Raw genomic sequence first — 6000 nt, forward strand, 5'->3', positions numbered from 1 at the left:
CCTGGAGAATCCCAGGGACTGGATTCTGGGGAGCCTGGTGGGCTGCCGTCTATGGGGCCACACAGAGTCGGACACGACTGAAGCGACTTAGTAGATAAGATTTATCATATAAAGAATTTAATTGAATTGGAAAAGTTGATACTTTCAAATTCCTTTTTTACTTTATGGAGAAAAGCAGCTGGCATTTTAGCAATTTTCATTCTTTCAGTTTTATTGAGATATACTTGACATATATCACTGTGTAAATTTAAGGCATAATGATTTGACTTATACTACAAGCAAACTATTTTTAAAAGTCCTTTAGCCTTTATACTAATTCCCCTGCTTTCTATTTTCAACAAGATGATTCAGTCTGTCCACATTATCTTCAGTGAAGCCATGTTCATTTAAAGGTGTTTTAAGGATACAAAATATTCCCACAAATATACATGATACATCTTATCTTTTAAAGACTAAATTTGAGAAGCTAAAAATCTTTCCTCAGCTATTTCTAAAATACTTTGCCCCTAAATACCAGTCTTCAAGTTCTCAGAATTCATATCCAATCTTCACTACAGCTCAAGATTTGTTTCAGATAAGGTCAGTCGGAATATATTCTTATTGTGTAATCTAGTTCTTTTAGTCTACATAAAGCATATTTTTACACTCTCTGCACACAGTGTTTGTGCTTTTTGAAATGTGTGAGACTGACAAAAGTAATACATAATAAATTATATTTTAAAATAATTTGATTAGCACAGATTATACCAATAATTCAAAGATGTTTAGTGAACTTCAACATCATCCTTTTTAACATCATATATCAATAGGAACCAGACTGTTCATAGCAGCTACCTGGAATTTTTTTTTTTTTTTTTCATTTCTCCAATGGAATTCCCTGGTGGTCCAGTAGTTAGGACTCTGCGCTCTCACTGCTGAGGGCTGGGGTTCAATCCCTGGGCATGAAACGAAGATCCCACAAGCTGAGCAGTGTGGCCAAAAATAATAATAAATAAAATAAAAGTTCTCCAAATCAGCTTGCCTATTTGGAATTAATTTTGATTTAGATCTTCTTTCAAAATACGAAGTATAGACAATTTCCAGTTATTTGATTATCTCAATTGCTTGCACTCTAAATAAACTGGAGTTTTGTGTATTTTTCATTAAGTAGGCAGTTGGGAAAGGGAAAATGCATTCGTAATGACTAAGAACTAGCATTTGTGAAAGATAAAAACACAATAATTCATAAGTGGATTGTTCATTTCATTTAGTTTTTATTAAAATCTAATGACTAGATTTTCAAATTGAAGCATCCTAAAAGATTAAAAAATTAATGAAAAATGCCTTTTGTATTTTTTCATGGTTAAGAAACAGACATAGCTATTTCACTAAGATAGTAAGATTTATTAATTTTAAATTTCATACATTATATGAAATATAAAGTCAGAGAAAGGTGTTGGGTGAATTTACTAATAGTAGTTAAAATTTATAATTTTAATGAATATTTATCAATGTTTATTAAGTCCTTACTGAGTGCCTTGTACCTCTATAGAATTTTATTTAATTATCTTTTTAAATTATCATAACCCTCCGACATATCTCCATTGTATAGACAAAGCCATTGAGCCTCAGAACATGAATTAACTTATACATATCAGGAAGCTAGTATATGACAGAAACAAATTTTGAACAAGGTCTCTGACCTCATAGTCTGTTAATTTGCATGTGTTTCTATGTATTTCTGAGTGTGTGTCTGTCTTAATATACAAGTAATGACTCTGTACCATTTTCACTGTATTAAAAGAGGAAGCTAGGAAAATTTTTTCCTTTAGTATAAGAGAACAAATAATTATATAATTTTTAAGGGTTTTCAAAAATATATGGCTATTCTAAGAGGTAGGTAATGGTATCTCAATATTGTTTTAATTTTCAACTCCTTAATGACATAAGATATTGAGCATCTTTTAATATGCTTATTTGCCATCTGTATCTTCTTTAGTGAGTTGTCCATTAAGGTCTTTTGCCCATTTTTTAAAAGTCAGGTTGTTCATTTTCTTTTTTTTTTTAATGGATAACTGAAGGCTGCATTTTATTGTACAGGCAGTCCATTTACCTCATCCTCTCTAATGAAGATTTGTCAAAAAATAACATGAATTTCTCTATACTTTTGCTTCATTTTCTAAAAAAGTACAGTTTTCCTCAAAAGCTAAAAATTAAGCCAATTTAGTTTTTCCAGAACTGAATAATATTTTCCAACATAAAATTGATAATTTATATTACTTAAACCAAAACTAACAAGATCTTCTTCAATATTGAAGACTTCACAGCAAAAACAGGCACAAGTCATACTGTTGCTAACAGGCTGGTAAAACTAGTCATAAAAATTAATAATATACATTTTGCTCAGCAACAAAACAAATTTTGGCAAAAATCTTTGCCAAATGACACTAATGGATATCGTCCAACATAAACAGCATAATTGTTTAAGCAGGTTTGGTTGATTTATAATATTACATTAGTTTCAGCTTTACAACATAGTGATTTAAACTTTCATAGACTTTATTACACTCAGCATTATTATAAAATATTGGCTATATTCCCTGTGTTATATAACATACCTTTGTAGCTTATCATTTTATATATATAGTTTGTACCTCTTAATCCCCTACCATAATCTTACCCTTTCCTGTTCCTCCTTTCCTCCCCCAACCAGTAACTTCTAGTTTGTGCTGTGAGTCTGTTACTATTTTGTTATATTCATTTGTTTATTTTTCAATAGATGCCACATATAAGTGATAACATACAATATCTGCCTTTCTCTGTCTGAATTACTTCAGTAACCACAACCTCCAAGTCCATCTGTATTGTTGCAAATGTCAAATTTTAACTCTTTTTTATTGCTGAGTAGTATTCCATTTGTGTGTGCATGTGTGTGTTTACACCACTTCTTTGTAAACTCACCTGTTGATGCATACGTAGGTCGCTTCCACATCTTGACAAATATAAATAATGCTGTTATGAACATTAGGGTATGTGTATCTTTTCCAATTTGTGTTTTCATTTTCTTCATCTGAAGAAATAACCAGGAATGGAATTGCTGGATCAAATTTTTGTATTTTAGCTTTTTGAGGAAACTCAATACTGTTTTCCACAGTGGCTGCACTAATTTCCATTCCCGGAACAGGGTGAAAAAGTTCCCCTTTCTCTACATCCTCACCAATGTTTATTATTTGTAGCTTCTTTGATGACAGATGTGAGGAGATATCTCATTGTGGTTTTGATTTCCATTTCTGATTATTAACTATGTTGAGTATCTTTTCATGTGCCTTTTGGCCATCTGTATGTATTATTTGTATCTTCTTTAGTGAGTTGTCCATTAAGGTCTTTTGCTCATTTTTTAAAAGTCAGGTTGTTCATTTTCTTATTGTTGAGCTTTGAGTTCTTTGTATATTTTGGGCAGCAGTCTTTTTATCAGATATTTTGAAAAAATATTTGCAAATATTTTCTTCCATTCTGTGACATGTCTGCTCATTCTGTTGACATTGTGTTTCTCAGGGTAGAAGTTCTTAATTTTAATGAATCCAACTTATCCAACTTATGCATCATGCCTTTGGTGTCATCATATCTAAAAAATTTTTACATATTCAAGATTATGGGTTTTTTCCTATGTTAACTTCTAGGAATTTTACAGTTTGCATTTTGCACTTTATATCTGTGATCCATTTTGAGTTAACTTTTATGAAAGGTATAAGGTCTCTTGTCCAAATTAATTTTTTTGCATGAATATGTCCAGTTGTTCCAGTAAAATTTGTTTAAACTACAGTCATTGCTCCATCTCATTGCCTTTGGGTTTTTGTCAAAGATCAGTTGACTATGTGAGTGTTTTTCTGGGCTCTGTTTTCTGTCCATTGATCTATTTTTTTATTCTTCCACCAATACTAAACTGTCTTGATTACTTTTAGCTTTATAGTAAGTCTTTACTGGTACTTTAGACCAGTAACATTTAATGTAACTATTATTATTTTAGGAGTTGAATGTGCCAGTTTTTGTTTTATGTTCATTCTCTCTTTTTTACTTCTCTGTGTTCTTTTTCCTGTTTCCCAGTGGGTTATTACCATTTTACAATTCCATTGTTATGTATCTATGGTTTGTTTGCATAAATCACCTTGTATACTTTTTTAAGTATGACATTTTATATATGTAGAACTTATCATAGTTTGCTGGTGTTGACAATTTATCAGTTTAAATAAAGTATAGAAACCATGCTTCTATTTATATCCCTTTAAAATCCAAATAAAACAGGGATCTCTGTTTTATAGTTGCAAGAAAGTAAATTCTGCCAACAGCTCTTCCAACAGTCCTTGGAAGAGGACTCCAAAATTCACTTCATTTCAGCCTGATGAGCTCTGACACTGTTTCCACTGTTTCCCCATCTATTTCCCATGAAGTGATGGGACCAGATGCCATGATCTTCGTTTTCTGAATGTTGAGCTTTAAGCCAACTTTTTCACTCTCCTCTTTCACTTTCATCAAGAGGCTTTTTAGTTCCTCTTCACTTTCTGCCATAAGGGTGGTGTCATCTGCATATCTGAGGTGATTGATATTTCTCCCGGCAATCTTGATTCCAGCTTGTGCTTCTTCCAGCCCAGCGTTTCTTATGATGTACTCTGCATATAAGTTAAATAAGCAGGGTGACAATATACAGCCTTGACATACTCCTTTTCCGATTTGAAACCAGTCTGTTGTTCCATGTCCAGTTCTAACTGTTGCTTCCTGACCTGCATACAGATTTCTCAAGAGGCAGGTCAGGTGGTCTGGTATTCCCATCTCTTTCAGAATTTCCCACAGTTTATTGTGATCCACACAGTCAAAGGCTTTGGCATAGTCAATAAAGCAGAAATAGATGTTTTTCTGGAACTCTCTTGCTTTTTCCATGATCCAGTGGATGTTGGCAATTAGATCTCTGGTTCCTCTGCCTTTTCTAAAACCAGCTTGAACATCTGGAAGTTCACGGTTCACGTATTGCTGAAGCCTGGCTTGGAGAATTTTGAGCATTATTTTACTAGCTATGTGAGATGAGTGCCAAAATCACTGCATATGGTGACTGCAGCCATGAAATTAAAAGATGCTTACTCCTTGGAAGAAAAGTTATGACCAACCTAGATAGCATATTCAAAAGCAGAGACATTACTTTGCCAACTAAGGTCCGCCTAGTTAAGGCTATGGTTTTTCCAGTAGTCATGTATGGATATGAGAGTTGGACTGTGAAGAAGGCTGAGTGCCGAAGAATTGATGCTTTTGAACTGTGGTGTTGGAGAAGACTCTTGAGAGTCCCTTGGACTGCAAGGAGATCCAATCAATCCATTCTGAAGGAGATCAGCCCTGGGATTTCTTTCGAGGGAATGATGCTAAAGCTGAAACTCCAGTACTTTGGCCACCTCATGCGAAGAGTTGACTCATTGGAAAATACTCTGATTCTGGGAGGGATTGGGGGCAGGAAGAGAAGGGGACGACTGAGGATGAGATAGCTGGATGGCATCACTGACTCGATGGATGTGAGTCTGAGTGAACTCCGGGAGTTGGTGATGGGCAGGGAGGCCTGGAGTGCTGCAATTCATGGGGTTGCAAAGAGTCGGAAACGACTGAGCAACTGAACTGAACTGAACTGAACTGATGAGCTCTGAGTAAAGGAACCAGCTAGTTTGTACCTGGACTCCTGACCTACAACCACTGTGAGATAAATTTAGTGTTGCCTTAAACTGCTACGTTTGTGTGTCTGTGTTACGCAGTAATAAAAAACCATTACACAGTTCCTGCTTTCCAGCTTCCTTAGAGGGAACTAGAACAACTTTGAGTCTAGGCCTAATTTCGTCCCACTGCTGGTGCAAACCCTATGTGTTCAATCTCTGTGAATGACGAGATTTTCCATTCCAGCTATGGGAACCAAAGCCACTTCATCATTGGATTAACTCCAGGGATTATCCCTTTTCATCCTTTTGGTGGTTCTTTCTCCAGTGTCAG

This window comes from Oryx dammah, unplaced genomic scaffold (genome assembly GCF_014754425.2).
Source record: "Oryx dammah isolate SB20612 unplaced genomic scaffold, SCBI_Odam_1.1 HiC_scaffold_22, whole genome shotgun sequence".
In the NCBI taxonomy this organism is placed as follows: domain Eukaryota; kingdom Metazoa; phylum Chordata; class Mammalia; order Artiodactyla; family Bovidae; genus Oryx; species Oryx dammah.